Source organism: Schistocerca cancellata, chromosome 1, assembly GCF_023864275.1.
Source record: "Schistocerca cancellata isolate TAMUIC-IGC-003103 chromosome 1, iqSchCanc2.1, whole genome shotgun sequence".
Taxonomy (NCBI): domain Eukaryota; kingdom Metazoa; phylum Arthropoda; class Insecta; order Orthoptera; family Acrididae; genus Schistocerca; species Schistocerca cancellata.
The window spans coordinates 573,348,613-573,364,586 of record NC_064626.1 but is presented as its reverse complement, the minus strand read 5'-3'; the positions used below and the strand labels follow the sequence as shown (position 1 = coordinate 573,364,586).

The window sequence follows — 15,974 nt, the reverse complement described above, 5'->3', positions numbered from 1 at the left end:
TAGGCTCTCATGTCCATATCGGGTGGAACCTAGAAGACTGGAAAACCGTGGCCTTGTCAGATGAGTCCAGATTTCAGTTGGTGAGAGCTGGTGGTAGGGTTTGAGTGTGGTGCAGACCACATGTAACCATGGACCCCAGTTGCCAACAGGCACTATGCAAGCTGGTGGGGCCTCCATAATGGTGTGGGCTGTGTTTACATGGAATGGACTTGGTCCTCTGGTCCAGCTTGAACCAGTCAATGACTGGAAATGATTGTCCGGCTACTTGCAGACTATTCTGCGCCATTCTTGGATTTCATGTTCCCAAACAACGATGGAAGTTTTGTGGATCCCAGTGTGCCATGTCACTGGGCCACAATTGTTCGTGATTGATATGAAGAACAGAATGAGCAATTTGAGCAAATGATTGGGCCACCCACATGACCTGACATGAATCCAATCGAACATTTATGAGACATAATCGAGAGGTCAGTTTGTGCACAAAATACTGCACGGGTAACACTTAAGCAGTTATGGACGGCTGTGGAGGCAGCATAGCTCAATATTTCTGCAGTGGACTACCAACGACTTGTTGAGTCCATTCTCCGTCGAGTTGCCGCACTGCGGTGTGTGAAAGGAAGCCCGACGCCGTGTTGGGAGGTGTTCAATAATGGCTCTGAGCACTATGGGACTTAATTTCTGAGGTCATCAGTCCCCTAGAACTTAGAACTACTTAGTCCATGCTTGTGTGAACTATTTATCATCTACATTTCACTTCTGTACAAGGTGATTCAGCAAATACGTCCAGAAAAGACCACCCAACCGTAAAATTTATATTCAATGTTAACATAAACTTCCTTTTCAGAAATACCTTTTGTGCTGTAGTCAGTCTTCATTTCACATCCTCTCTACATTGACTCTCATCAATTATTCTGCTGCTGAAACAGCAAACTTCACCTATTTAAGTGCCTTATTTTCTGTTCTAATTCCTGCCTGTTTTTATTCAATACTACCCATTACTGTTCTTTAACTTTGTTCCTCTTCTAACCTCTTTTCAAGACACTGTGCATTCCATTCAACTGCTTTTTCAAGTCCTTTGTTATATCTGACAATGACCATCTCATCAACAAACCTTAAAGTTTTTATTTCTTCTCCCTGAACTTGACTTCCCTCTCCAAATATTTCTTTGGCTTGCCTTATTGCAAGCTCCACCTACAGATTGAAAAACATCGGACATAGGCTACAACTCTCTCTTTCATGCCCCTTGACTCCTATAACTGCAGTCTGGTTTCTGCATTCAGTTTTAGTCTGCAGTTCATAACGAATAAATTACGCTTAGCCTCCACGTCCAACCTTGAAAATAATTTGCAGTGTCAAATATGGTTTCAGAATCTCTTATCATTTTGTAATCTATTTAAAACATTCCTGTGTGTCAATATCTCTTCCATGTATACAGCCTTCTTTCACCGTTTTTAAACAAACTATTAGCGATTATTAAGCTCTGTGCAACATTCTGAAAGGTAGCTTCCTTTTAGTCGTTTCGCCCAGTGGCGCAGACACCTATATTTTTATTTTCCGACGTAATTTTGGTGGCTTTGTCGAAAACAGCGCGTTCGTTAGACAAAATAATCCTGCTATTTTTTTCTTCTTCGATTTCTTTTCCTGCTATCGAATTTTAGTTTCCATCACAACTAAATTAACGTCTCCCTTAACTATCTGAATAATTTCTTTATTTCAATGGCTTCATCATCTGCAGAGCAACTTAGCATAATATAAACTTGTTGTGTAGTGTCGAGTGTTCACTTTGTGCTTATCTTAGATACGATAATGTGTTCACTATGTTGCGCATAGTACCTTACGTATATTCCTTTTTATTATTCATCATTGTACCTACTCATTCGTTACCCATTTTTGGGTCACCTGACCAGAAGTCCTTGCTATGCTGCCACCTCACATCACTAATGACCTATATCCAACTCCAGTCTGTCCATTTCCCATTTTAAATTCGCTATCCTTCCTACCTCATTAAGGGATCTTAACATTTCATGCTCCGACCTGTAGAATGCCAGCTGATCCTATTTAGAACTGAAAATATACGAACGACCTGATACCTCTAGTTTGCTTACATTCTTAGTAGTTACAATTACGTTGCTCAGGTATCACTGTTAGTTTAGAGGTTTTTGATTGAATAACGTAAGCAATAAAAATCCTTTCCCATCATCACGCTGTATACCTTCTAACAAACTATATAGCAGATTTAATAAAGTGCCGTAGCGTATGTGACAGATCGTTCGTGTATTTCGCGTTTCGTTTTAATCATAATTTACTGACGTTATTTTCCTTACTCACACTTTAATAAAGCCTCTGAGGTGCGTCGCATATATCACCGCAGATATCAGAACTATCTGAGATATGGCAGCTATTGAAATGTGGAGCAGTACTAACATAAATGTCTCTAGTTGCTGGTAGAGGTCGCGCAGGATACGGTGGCCGATACGCAGTGGCCAGCTTTCGTCGTTAGTTCAAAAGAGGCGGCCGACAAACGTTTACCCTCTTTCGGCCGGTCGGCGATGGCAGAATGGTCGCGCATGCCCTGCAGACTGCAGTCTTTGTCAAATCATTTTATTGGAACTATTTGGTAAAACAATTCATTTTTGCTTTACATGTAGCATTATTTGTGAGGTTCATTATGATGTTCCTATCATTTCGTTAATGGCCATAGTTGTGATATTTACGTGGATGTAAGACATTGCTCGAAATTCGAAAAAGTCTGCAATGAAAAATAGGGGTCGATAAGATTTTGCGTTTGGTGGAATTACATAATCTGTTGCTGCGTATGAAATTTAGCTAACGTATTGAATTTTTCTTTAGACTGGGGTGTAGGTCTCTATCTGTTGCCAATATGTAGAAATGTGATCTGACGTAGCGTACTCATTTGCGATTGCACCGCGCCACCAATAAAGCCGGAGTGAAATATGCACAACATTCCTCATATTTCATAAACGATTTGAGATATCGGAATGAGATTCTGGCAAATGATGGCACCCAAATAGTAGAGTATTTTGTCGTATGGGTATTATGCAAATCTTCATTATCTGCCGTGTTATTCCACTAACTACAGACTTTTCCGGTGAAGGAATATAATGTTTAAAGGCTATCGATAGCTGGTGAAACAAGACATTCAACGGGTTTTGGAACAATGTAAGTCATTACATGTTTATTTTGTACCGAAGAGGTGCTTTTCCATAAGGTGCTGACCTTGCGTTTCATCCGTTCCTCAGTTAATGAACTTACTAAGCCCCTGTTTCAGAATTCTCTCACAGTTGCGTCTGCACGAAATATTAGTGAAGTGAGACTGTGTAAACTTCGCAGAGTTTTGGCAAAAGAAGCATATTTGAACATGGCAACAAGAGAAATGTGTAGGTTTTACTCAAAATTCCCCACTCGTGGCACTTCTCTGAAAGTTACAGGTGGTTAACAAACCAGGCGAAATAAATCGCTGCCTTTTCGGCGGAATTCGTTTCAGATGCTAACCAAAGACGAGGACGTCTTTTTGAACGGTCACCAGGCAAGCGTGGCCGTGAAGGGGCCCCGCTTTGCACTCTATTTACGAAAAATGTGAGTGTAGGCTTCAGTTCAGAATGGCACTTCCTCCCCAACGCTCTCCCCACTCGTGCCCCGCCGTCTACACATCTACCGGCCACGGTATTCTGCGTGCACTATAATCAGTGTGTACATGCTAAACATTCTTTAGGTAATGTTGATCGTCGGTAATTAGAGTTCTGTTTTTAAATTTCTTCAGTTGTAAAAGAAATCGGCGAGAAGCGTCAACCCGAAATGTGTGCAAAGTTGTGGAATAATGCAAAGGAAGGCTGGAGCTGCAACTCCCGTTTTAAGCGCAGACACCTATATTCTTATTTTCCGACGTAATTTTGGTGGCTTTGTCGAAAACAGCGCGTTCGTTAGACAAAATAATCCTACATGATTATGGGAATTTTGGGTGGTGGCTATATCTATTGTTATCTAGTAAAACCAGGGTGACAATTATTTGCACAAAAAAAATGTTGCGTTAGTATAGTTAGCACGCTATACTCGTTATCCACCCTGCCCCTTTTCTGTGTAAACATTTTTTCGCAGTTGCTTCTATATCTATATGCTGCGAACCATCGAGAAGTGCGTGGCAGAGGGTACGTATCATTGCACCAGTTTTTAGGGTTTGTTTCCATTCTATTCATGTATGGAGCATGGAAAGAATGATTGTTTGAATGCCTCTGTGTGCTGTAATTTTTTAATCTTATCCTCACGATCCCTATGTGAGCGATACATTTGGGATTGTGGTATATTCTTAGTCATCATTTAAAGCCCGATCTTGAAACTTTGTTAGTACACTTCTTCTGTATAGTTTATGTCCTTCTTCAAGAGTCTGCCAGCTCAGTTTCTTCAGTATCTCTGGGCCACTTTCCTACAGATGAAACAAACTTGTGATCATTCATGCTGCCCTTCAACTTGTGATCATTCATGCTGCCCTTCTTCGTGCACATTCAGTGTCCCCTGTTTGTCCTATTTGGCACAGGCCCCACACACATGGACTATTCTACAACTGGTCGCTAGAGTGATTTGTAGACTGATGGCACTTTCCCAGTATTGTACCACTAAACCGAAGTGTACCACGAATGAACCTATGCGATCATTCCATTTCATATCCCTACAAAGTGTTACTCCCAGGCGTTTTCATTATTTGGCCGATTCCAGCAGTGACTCATTGATATTAGTCATAGGTTACCAGGTTTTATTAGTTTTGATATTAGTCATAGCATACCGCGTTTCCTTCGTTTTGTGAAGTAAACAATTTTACATTTCTGGACACTAAAAGCAAATTGCCAATCTTTGCATCACTTTGAAATCTTATCAAGATCTGACTGAATATTTATGCAGCTTCTTTCAGATAGTACTTCATTATAGATAATAGCGTCATCTGCAAAAAGACCTAGGGTATTTTTAACATTGTATGCAGTATCGTTAATGTAAAACATGAACAGCAAGCGTTGCAGCACACTTCCCTGAGCCACACCTGAAGTTACTTGTGTATCTCCACCCAAGAGAATGTGCTGCGCCCTTCATACCAACAAGTCCTCAGTGCTGTCACAAATTTCACTTGATACCCCATATGATCGTATTTTTCACAATAAACGTAGGTGTGGTATTCAGTCAAACGCCTTTTTTAAATCAAGAAATACTGCATCTACCTGACTCCCCCCAGGGGGTCCACAACTCTTTTGTGGATTCGTGCGTAGCGAGCACAGGACCCCGAGCTAGTGTGGCCCTCCTTCCTTTCCGGGCTGCATACCTTCCTTTTCCGCATCCTTCCCCATCCCTCATCTTGCCCCCCCCCCTTACCTCTGCCTCTGCCTCTTCCTTTCCCTTCCCTTTCTCCCCCTCTGGAAGTATGTTTAGTGCCTACATTGGAGACGGACGCTCGAAACTGTAAAACAGTCTCTCTTCTTCGCTTTCTCTGCTGGCAAGTCTTTGTCCTTCCTTTGTCCTTCTCTTTTCCTAACCTCTCTTTACCCTTCTTTCCTCTGCGGCGTTTGAGACCTCTCTTCTTTCCTTTCCTTTTCTTTGTTCCTCCCTATGCGTCTCTGAAGGCCGACCCCGCATTCCCATGCGTAGCTGGTGACGGGGTAACGCATAATTCCCTGCCCCGGGTAGAGAGGTAGGACATGTACGTACCCTCTGGTAATGGCCAGGCCCATGGAGGTCTGATTACCTGAGCTGATACCTTCCAAAAGTACCGATTGGTCCCTCAGTCCGTTTCTCTGGAGGTGTGACCTGAGGTGTGAACAATCACTTAAGGCGGGAGTGCCCTCAGAGAGGGCCCCCACAAGGAAGGAGCGCGCCATCAAAGACGCCGGTAATCATGGGGGATCCTTCTGCAATGGTTTCCTCATCATCTACTATGTCTGCTCACAAACGTAAGTTCAATGAGTCTCAGCCACGGACAGTTCTTCCAATGTTGCCACAGTTCCTTGTTGTTTCTCAGTCTGACGAAGGTCAAAACTTCTCCACAGTCAACCCTTTCATTATTCAGAAAGGTGTCGACGAAATTGCAGGTCCTGTAAAGTCTTGTTCCCGATTACGAAATGACACCTTGTTGTTAGAAACAGTCAGTGCCCTCGAGGCACAAAAATTGCTGCGTACTTCACTGCTACACACCTTTCCTGTCCGGGTGGAAGTGCACCGCACTTGAAATTCATCACGTGGGGTCGTTTATACACACTCCCTCGACGGATTGTCCGACGAGGAAATTCAAAACTACCTGTCTGACCAGGACATGACGGCTGTTCATCGAGTCATGGAAAGGGTTGACATGAACATCGTTACAACCTTTACTGTCTTCTTGACATTTGACAGAGTTCAACTTCCATCGAACATAAAAGTGGGTTATGAGATAATTTCCGTTCGCCCTTACATCCTAAACCCTACGCGTTGCTATCGGTGTCAGCGGTTCAATCATACCAGCCAGTCCTGTTCCAATCCGGCCAAATGCGTTACGTGTGGCAAGGATGCCCATGAGGGTGCTTGTCCACCTCCATCCACTCATTGCATCAACGGTATGGGTGACCACGCTGCTTCCTCTAGAGATTGCCCCATTTTTAAAGACGAACAGCTCATTCAGGAAATCAGAGTGAAGGAAAAGGTGTCGACCTTTGCTGCTCGAAAGTTATACACTAGTCGAAAGCTATACACCAGTCGAAAGCCCACTGTGCCTCACACAGGTAAATACAGCACTGTCCTTGCCTCTCCTCGGCCAGCAAAGGAGGCGGCCATGCAGACTTGTGATCTCACCTTTAGTGATACAGTCGTCAGATCGGGCAGCGCAAAGATCGCCCGTTCAACCTCCCCACTCTAACCTGCTCCTCTATGGCTCACCCTTCATCGGGTTCTGCTAAATCTCGATCCCAAAAGTCAGACACCCGGACTTACAAAAAAGAGCATAATTGTGAAGATTTTTTACGTACCCCAACTTCACAACCATCGGTTCCTCCATCATCTCAACGTCCTGTTTCCAAGAAGGCTAATAAGAAACCCAGCTCCTCTCCTTCTCCGCCACGGCGTGTCTCATCTACAGCACAACCTGGCAGTAACCGCCCTCGGCCGTCTTCTGTGTCGCCGAGGCGCACTGCTGGCGGCCGATCAACCGGCCTATCGCTGGTGGCAGGAGCTGCTCCCGAACAACCTATGGATCAAGATCTTCTGCTTGTGGCTGAATGCCGTTCTACGCTGTCTGTCGCAAGCTCTAAGCATTCGTTGAGTTGACGGCAACCTTGGTCACATTCCATTTTCTGTCCACCCTATGTCCATTATCCATTGGAATATCCGCGGCATTCGAGCCAATCGGGATGAATTGACGATCCTCTTTCGATCCTACTCGCCGGTCATCTTCTGTCTTCAGGAAACAAAGCTGCTTCCCCATGATCACTTTGTTTTCCCCCCCCATTTTCAGTCAGTCCGATTTGATCTCCCCTCTGTTGAAGGCACTCCAGCACATGGAGGACTCATGATATTTCTCCATGATACTCTCCATTATCACCCAATCCCCTTAAACACTTCCTTCCAAGCTGTCGCTGTGTGTCTTTCCCTTTCTGGATACACCTTCTCTCTTTGTACTGTATACATTCCATCTTCCACACCAACGGCAAGAGCTGATCTCCTTCATCTTCTTGGTCAGCTTCCGCATCCCTGTTTGCTGGTTGGGGACTTCAATGCCCACCACCCACTTTGCGGATCTCCACATCCTTGTCTGCGTGGCTCACTATTGATAGACGTCTTCCACCAAGCGGATCTTGTTTGCCTCAACACTGGGGACCGTACATTTTTGTCTGCCTCCACGACAAATTTCTCTCGTTTGGAGCTTTCGGTCACTACTGTTCCGCTAGCTCGGCGCTTCGAATGGTTCGCTCTTGCTGATACACACTCGAGTGACCAGTTTCCATGTGTCCTTAGATTGCAGCCACAACTGCCATATATGCACCCGAGACGCTGGAAGTTTGCCCAAGCCGATTAGACACTTTTTTCGTCTCTAGCGACATTCGATGACCGTCACTTTCCTAGCGTTGACGATGAGGTCACTCATATTACAGAAGTTATTCTTATAGCTGCGGAATGTTCAATACCTCACACCTCCGAATTGTCCCGGCGCCCCTCAGTTCCTTGGTGGAATGAGGCATGCCGTGGCGCAATACGTGAGTGGCGACGTGCTCTTCGCATTTTCTGGCAACATCCTACTTTGTCCAACTGTATCCGCTATAAGCAGTTCCGTGGGCGGTGCCGTCGCGTCATCCGCGATAGCAAGAAGGCAAGCTGGGACTTCTTTACTAGCTCATTAAACACCTTCACTCCCTCCTTGGAAGTTTGGAGTCGGATTCGACGCTTATTTGGCGCGCCTAGTTTCTCCCCCGTCTCTGGGCTCACTGTCGCGCATGATACATTAGTGGACCCCGTCGCAATTTCTAACTCATTGGGTCAACACTTTGCTGAGATTTCGAGCTCTTCAAATTACCCGCCAGTGTTTCTCCCGAAGAAACGTGCAGCGGAAGTGCGACCTCTTGCGTTCTCCTCTCAAAACCGCGAAAGCTATAATACTGTTTCTCCATGCGGGAACTCCAACATGCACTCTCTTCTTCTTGCTCTTCCGCCCCAGGACCGGATGGTATCCACATTCAAATGTTGCTGCATTTATCATACCATATCTGCGTTACCTCCTTCGCCTTTATAATCGAATTTGGACCGACAATACTTTTCCCAGACGATGGCGGGAAGCTATCGTCGTTCCTGTTTCGAAACCTGGAAAGGACAAACGCCTCCCCTCTAGCTATCGCCCCATTTCTCTCACAAGTAGTGTATGTAAGGTTTTGGAGCGTATGGTAAATTGCCATTTAGCCTGGTGGCTGGAGTCCCGCAGTCTTTTAACACCTGCCCAATGCGTTTTCCGAAATCATCGTTCTGCAGTTGATCATCTTGTTGCTCTCTCCACTTATATCATGAACAATTTTCTCCGGAAACGCCAAACAGTAGCGATATTTTTTGATCTGGAGAGAGCATACGATACCTGTTGGAGGACAGGCATCCTCCGCACACTGTTCTCTTGGGGCTTTCGAGGTCGGCTGCCCCTTCGTGAATTTATGGCAGAGCGCACATTTAAAGTGCGGGTGAACACTACTCTCTCCCGTACTTTCTACCAAGAAAACGGTGTACCCCAGGGCTCCGTGCTAAGTGTTGTACTGTTTGCCATTTTCCATAAATCCAATTATGGATTGTCTCCTTCCTGATGTCTCGGGCTCCCTCATTGTGGACGATTTTGAGATCTACTACAGCTCTCAACGGACCAGCCTTATTGAACGGCGTCTTCAAGGATGTCTCGAACGCCTCCACTCTTGGAGCATCGAAACCGGCTTCTGCTTTTCTCCCAGTAAGACCGTTTGTGTTAATTTTTGGCGTCGTACGGAGTTTCTTCCGCTTTCCTTACGTCTAGGCCCTGCCGTTCGCGGACGTCGCTAAATTCTTCGGTCCTATGTTTAACAGAAAACTGTGCTGGTCCTACCAAGTTTCCTATCTTTCGGCTCGCCGTCTGCGATCCCTTAACACCATCCGTGTCCTGAATGGCACCTCCTGGGGAGCGGGCCGAGTGGTCCTTCTCCGCCTCTATCGCGCCTTAGTGCGCTCGAAATTGGACTACGGAAGCATAGTTTAATCCTCTGCTCGGCCGTCTATTCTTCGGCGTCTCGACTCTGTCCACCACCGTGGATTACGTTTAGTGTCTGGAGCTTTTTACACCAGCCCTGTGGAAAGCCTTTATGCTGAGACTGCTGAACCTCCGCTGTCCAATCGGCGAGCTGTCCTTCTAAGTCGTTATGCTGGCCATTTGTCTTCCATGCCTGCTAATCCGGCCCATGACATTTTTTTTCGACGCCTCCTTGGATTTAGGGTATGCAGGCTGCCCTTCCTCCCTACTACCACTGGGAGTCCGCTTACGCCAACTGTTCCATTCTCTTTCCTTCCGCTTTCCTAAAACTTTCTTGACAATCTGGGGTATAGCACCGCCTTGGCTCCGGCCCCGGACCTGCCTGCTCCATGACCTTTGTCAGTTTCCCAAGGATGGTACCCCTTCTCTTGTTTATTGTCGGGCATTTGTTGCTCTATGTGCACAAATGAAGGAAGCCACATTTATTTACACTGATGGCTAAAAACATCGTTAGGTGTAGGAAGTGTCTATATTGTTGGCGACACACCCAATCGATTTCGGCTTCCCGACCAGTGTTCGGTTTTTACTGCGGAGCTTTACGCTGTTCTCCAGGCTGTCCAATACATCCGTCGCCATCAGCAGATACAGTGTTATCTGCTCCGACTCTCTCAGCTCTCTCCTCAGTCTCCAAGCTCTCTACCCTGTCCATCCTCTGGTCCACCGAATTCAGGATTGCCTCCACTTGCTCCACTTGGGGGGCGTCTCTATGGCGTTCCTCTGGATCCCAGGACATGTTGATATCTGTGGAAATGAGGCGGCCGATATAGCGGCCAAGGCTGCATTCTCTCTTCTTCGGCCGGCTATTCGCATGATTCCCTTCGCCGATCTACAGAGTGTTTTATGCCATCGATTTGCTCTTTTATGGCACGCACATTGGTCGACACTTCCCCATAATAAATTGCGGGACGTGAAAGCTCTTCCCTGTGCTTGGTCCTCTTCCTCCCGAACTCGTCGTCGGGAGGAGGTAATTTTAACTAGACTCCGGATAGGGCACTGTCTTTTTAGCCATCGACATCTTTTAAGCGGAGATCCTCCCCCACTCTGTCCCCATTGCTCTCAACTGTGGACGGTGAGACACCTTTTACTTGAGTGCCCCTATTTTACTCCGTTACGCGCTCGTCTACAGCTGTCGTCTGATATATCTTCCATTTTAGCAGATGACACGCGATCAGCCGATCGCGTTCTCGAGGTCATTAGTGCCAGTGAGATAACGTCAGTAATTTGAAGCTCTTTTTGGGGACAAACAACCCCGCTTCTATAGTGGTTTTTTAAGCTTTCCTTCTGTTTTTGGTTTCCCCGCTTTTTTTAGTTTTGCTCCCATTGCTGCTGGTTTCCAGTTTCGTTTTTTAGCTTTTCCTAAGTCACAGACGAGGCGCTAATGACCGTAGCGGTGTTGCGCCCTAAAACCATAACAAAAAAAATCTACCTGAGTGCCTCGATCCAAAGCTTTCAGAATCGCATGTGAGAAAAGTGGGAGTTGGGATTCTCATGATGGATGTTTTCGGAATCCTTGCTGGTTGGCTTGTAGGAGATCATTGTGTTAGAGATGCCTCATTATATTTGAAATCAGAAGTTGTTCCAGGATTCTCAACAAATCGATGTCAAAGATAATGGACGGTTGTTTTCTGGGCCGCTTCTACTACCCTTCTTGTAGACGTATGTGACCTCTGTTTTTTCCTAAAAACTGGGCACAGACTTTTGTTTGAGGGAACTACAATAGATTATAATTAAAAGAGGACCTAACTCAGCCGCAAATTCAGTATAGAATCTGATAGGGATTCCATAAGGCCCTGCAACTTTGTTAAATTTTGACGATTTCAGCTGTTTATCAGCACCACTGACGCTAATACTTACTTCGCTTATCTTTTCAGTGGTACAAGGATTAAATTGGGGCAGTTCTACTGGGTTTTGCATTGTAAAGAAACATTTGATAATGGAGTTAAGCATTTCAGCTTTTGCTTTGCTACCCTCAGTTTCAGTTGTCTCATTCTCTAAGGACTGAACACTAACTTTGGTGCCGCTAACAGGCCTCACACACGACCAGACAGTATTCTGCTAGTCACTGAAGGCTTCACAAATTACTCTCTTGACACCTAAACATGTTATATTGTAGCCCTATGCTTTTATATCTATTACACAGCAATCTGTTTCTTTAGAAGTTTCTTTACAGTGGCCGTACACCATGGACAGTCCCTCCATGATAAGCAAGCGATAGTGAACACTTGCGAATTGTGTGCGAATGCTCGTTCGCTTATGTTTGGTTCTGTTCACACCTGTGTAAATGAGGCTTGAAAGAAAGAAGACAGAGCGAGGCGGCGCGGTTATTAGCACACTAGACTTGCATTCGGGAGGACGAGGGTTCAAACCTGCGTCCGGCCAGTCAGATTTAGGTTTCTCGTGATTTCCTTATAACGTTCCAGGCAAATGCCGGGATGATTCCTTTGAAACGGCACGGCCGATGTCCTTCCTCATCCATGACACAATCCGAACTTGTGCTTTGTCTTTGATGATCTCGATGTCGACAGGACGTGTAAACCCAGTCTTCCTTCTTCCTTCCAAGAACGATAGCGCCTGTTATGAAGAACTCTGCTCACCCCATTCGACCGAAATTTGCTCGCTCTGAGTATTTGCGGTCACAGTCAGACCGCGGCCACGCTCGTGTGGAAACTACCAGACAGAATCTCCTATCAGTCTGTGGATAATGGTCAACCTTGGTATGAAAAACTAATTCCTGTTTTCTGTCCTGCAAAGTCCGCGAGAATACCCCCAGGTACATGGAAATCAGTCATTTTCGTCTCTTTCTTATTGCTGAAACTTATTCTTGACTCTTTATGCATCCACTTGTCTAGAAACAGTCCACAGTCTTCACCGGCGTAACATCCATCCATCCATCCATCCTCATGGCACAAGACGTTGGAGCTGGCCAATGCATTCATGCATTCCTCTCACAAAGAGAAACATACGCTGAAGCCCCAAAAAAAGTGGTGTAGGAACGCGTGTTTAAATACAGAGATGTGTAAACAGACAGAATACGGCGCTGCAGTGGGCAACGTCTATATAAGACAACAAGTGCCTGGCGCAACTGTTAGTTCGGTTGCTGCTGCTACAATGGCATGTTACAAGATTTAAGTGAGTCTGAACGTGGTGTTATGGTCGGCGCACTAGCGATGGGACACAGTATCTCCTAGGTAGAGATGAAGTGGGGGTTTTGCTATACGACCATGTCACGAATGTATCGTGAATATCATGAATCTGCTGTAACGTCAAATCTCCGACATCGCTGCGGCCAGAAAAACATCCTGCAAGAACAGGACCAACGAATACTAAAGAAAATAGTTCAACATGACACAAGTGCAATCCTGAAAATTGCTGCAGATTTCAATCCTGGGCCATCAAAAAGTGTCAGTGTGTGAACCATTCAGCGAAACATCATTGATGTGGTCTTTCAGAGCCGAAGTCCCACTCGTGTACCCTTGCTGACTGCACGATACAAAGCTTTACGCCTCGTCTGGGTCCTTCAACATCGACATTGGACTGTTGATGACTGGAAACATGTCTGGTAAGACGAGTTTCATTTCAAATTGTATCGAGTGGATGCATGTCAGCAGGGGACTGTTCAAGCTGCTGGAGGCTCAGTAACTGTGTGGGGCATGTGCAGCTGTAGTGATATGGGACCCCTGATAAGTCTAGGTACGACTGACAGGTGGCACATTCATAAGCATCCTGTCTGATCACCTGCTTCCATTCATGTCTATTATGCATTCTGACGGACTTGGGCTATTCCAGCAGGACAACACGACCCCCCACACATCCAGAATTGCTACAGAGTCGTTCCAGGAACACTCTATGATTTTGAACATTTCTGCTGGCCACCAGACTCCCCAGACATGAACCCCCCAGGGGGTCCACAACTCTTTTGTGGATATGTGCGTGGCGAGCACGGGGCCCCGAGCTATTGCAGCCTTCCTTCTTTCCAGGGGTGTGCATTTCTTTCCCCTTCCCCTCCTTTCCTCTCCTTGCTCCTTCCCCTTCGCCCTCTCCTCTCCCTCTCTTGATGTCCTTGCTTATGTTGGTTTTGCAATTTAGTTTTGTTGCGTAATCACCACCTCCTTTTGGCACTACCTTGTCCCTCTCTGGGGTTTGACCTCCATTACTAAATTTCTCTTCCGTAGTGTGAGCCATTTGGGGAAGAGCACCTTACCTAGTGTCTCCGATGTGTGCCCTCCTAGTTCATTCCACCTTTTCTTTCACGTCGTTGTTTGATGCTAGGGTGCATAGCCAGCCCGTGTGGTGGGGTCGCTATGAGCCCCCTGAACACAGAGGGATCACACTTCTGATACCTGAGCTGTGACCTCCTCATGCATGCCTTGGAGTGGTCGCTCGTCATCCTGGAGCATTGGAACTTCCGGCAATGGCTGCCGTGCCAGAAGGCCCTTGCTGTGGCTGGGTGGCGCCCATGAGGAGAGCCCCTGATCGGAGTGGGTGGTATCAGGGCGGACACTATGCAAATGAAACGCATACAGACCCAGAACTCTGGCCATTCTTCTGCGGCCGTCTCTCTGTGTGGAACTGATTCTTCTAGTGCTGCTTCTCCTGCCCCTTCGGCCTTCCCTTCCATGGCTACTCCCTGGGAAGAGGGGTCAGGCCCGTCGGCTAGGGGCAAAGCCTTTCCCCCGCTATCTGGTTTGCGCCAGGACTGATGGCGATACTTTCACCAATACCAAACCTTTATTCTTTCTGGCCAAGCGGTTCTAGGCGCTACAGTCAGGAACCCCACAACCGCTATGGTTGCAGGTTCGAATCCTGCCTCGGGCATGGATGTGTGATGTCCTTAGGTTAGTTAGGTTTAAGTAGTTCTAAAGTTCTAGGGGACTGATTACCTCAGAAGTTAAGTCTCATAGTGCTCAGAGCCATTTAAACTATTTATTCTTTGTGGAACACATTGAAGACAAGTTTGGCGAAGTGGACTCCCTGAGCAAGATGTGGTCGGGTTCGTTGCTGATCAAAACAGTCTGCTGCCCTTCGTGCCTGTACCCATCTTGGAACAATTCGTGTCCATTGCCCCCACCAGTCTCTAAATATGGTTCTAGGTGTGATTTTTCACAGGGATCTCATCCTTCAAACTGATGAGGAACTTCGGGACAATCTCAGATGACGGAGTGTTCACTTTGTTCGGTGTGTCCAGAAGAGTCCTAAAGACAATCGCATTGATACTGGTGCCTTTATCCTGGCCTTTGAAGGGGATACCCTCACTGAGAAAGAAAAGATTATGGTTCGTCGATGTGATGTGAAGCCATACATCCAACCTCCTGTGAGGTGTTTTAAGTGCTTGCGTTTTGGACACGTCTTCCCGCTGTTCACAGGCCCTTCTCTGTGGTGACTGTGGACGTCCACTCCATGAGGGGAGTCCCTGTGTTCCCCCTCTTGTGTGTGTTAATTGTCAGGCAATCATTCTCCACGTTCACCAGATTGATCAGTATATAAGAAGGAAAAGAAGATGCAGGAGTATAAGTCCCTTGATCGTTTAACCTACACAGAGAACCCTCCTCGATCTCAAACAGAAAAGAAGAAGAAACACAAGTCCCGGGACAAAGAGCCTCTGGTGTCACCAGAGGTCCCATCTCCGGCTTCACATCCAGATTCTGACCTGTCGGTCATGGATGTCGCCCCCCTCCTTGTCAGTGACTGGTGGTGACCCGGCGATATGACTGGCTTTAGCCTGTTCAACCCCCATTTAAATCATCGTTCTGTGGTTCTCCAATGGAATTGTAATGGATACTACGATCACCTTCCAGAATTGAAATCCCTTATTTCGTTTTACTCTGCAGCTTGTGTGGTTCTACAGGAATCTCATTTTACTGATGATCACTCACTGACCCTCTGTGGGTTCCGTGTTTTCTGCCGAAATCGGGGCCCTCCTGACAGGACTCTTACACCTGCTGCCTTAACTGCCCTTCTTCAGCAACTTCCTCCTCCCTTCCTCCTTCTCGCCGATGTTAATACTCATCATCCGTTGTGGGGCAGAGAATTTCCATCTAGACGAGGTCTTCTCTTAGATCAGTTTATTACAGACCACGACTTGTGCCTTCTTAATGATGGCTCCCCTACTCATTTCAGTGCCGGTCATGGTACCTTTTCTGCCATTGATCTTACTCTTTGTGTTCCCTTTCTCCTCCCTTCAATACACTTGTCG

General features: G+C 46.3%; 1 protein-coding gene across 1 annotated transcript in view; it reads left to right on the top strand.

The window, feature by feature from the left end:
• LOC126191519 (uncharacterized) overlaps window positions 1-15,974 on the top strand; it is a 191,800-nt gene that overhangs the window by 123,681 nt on the left and 52,145 nt on the right. The gene's annotated exons all lie outside the window — the stretch shown is intronic.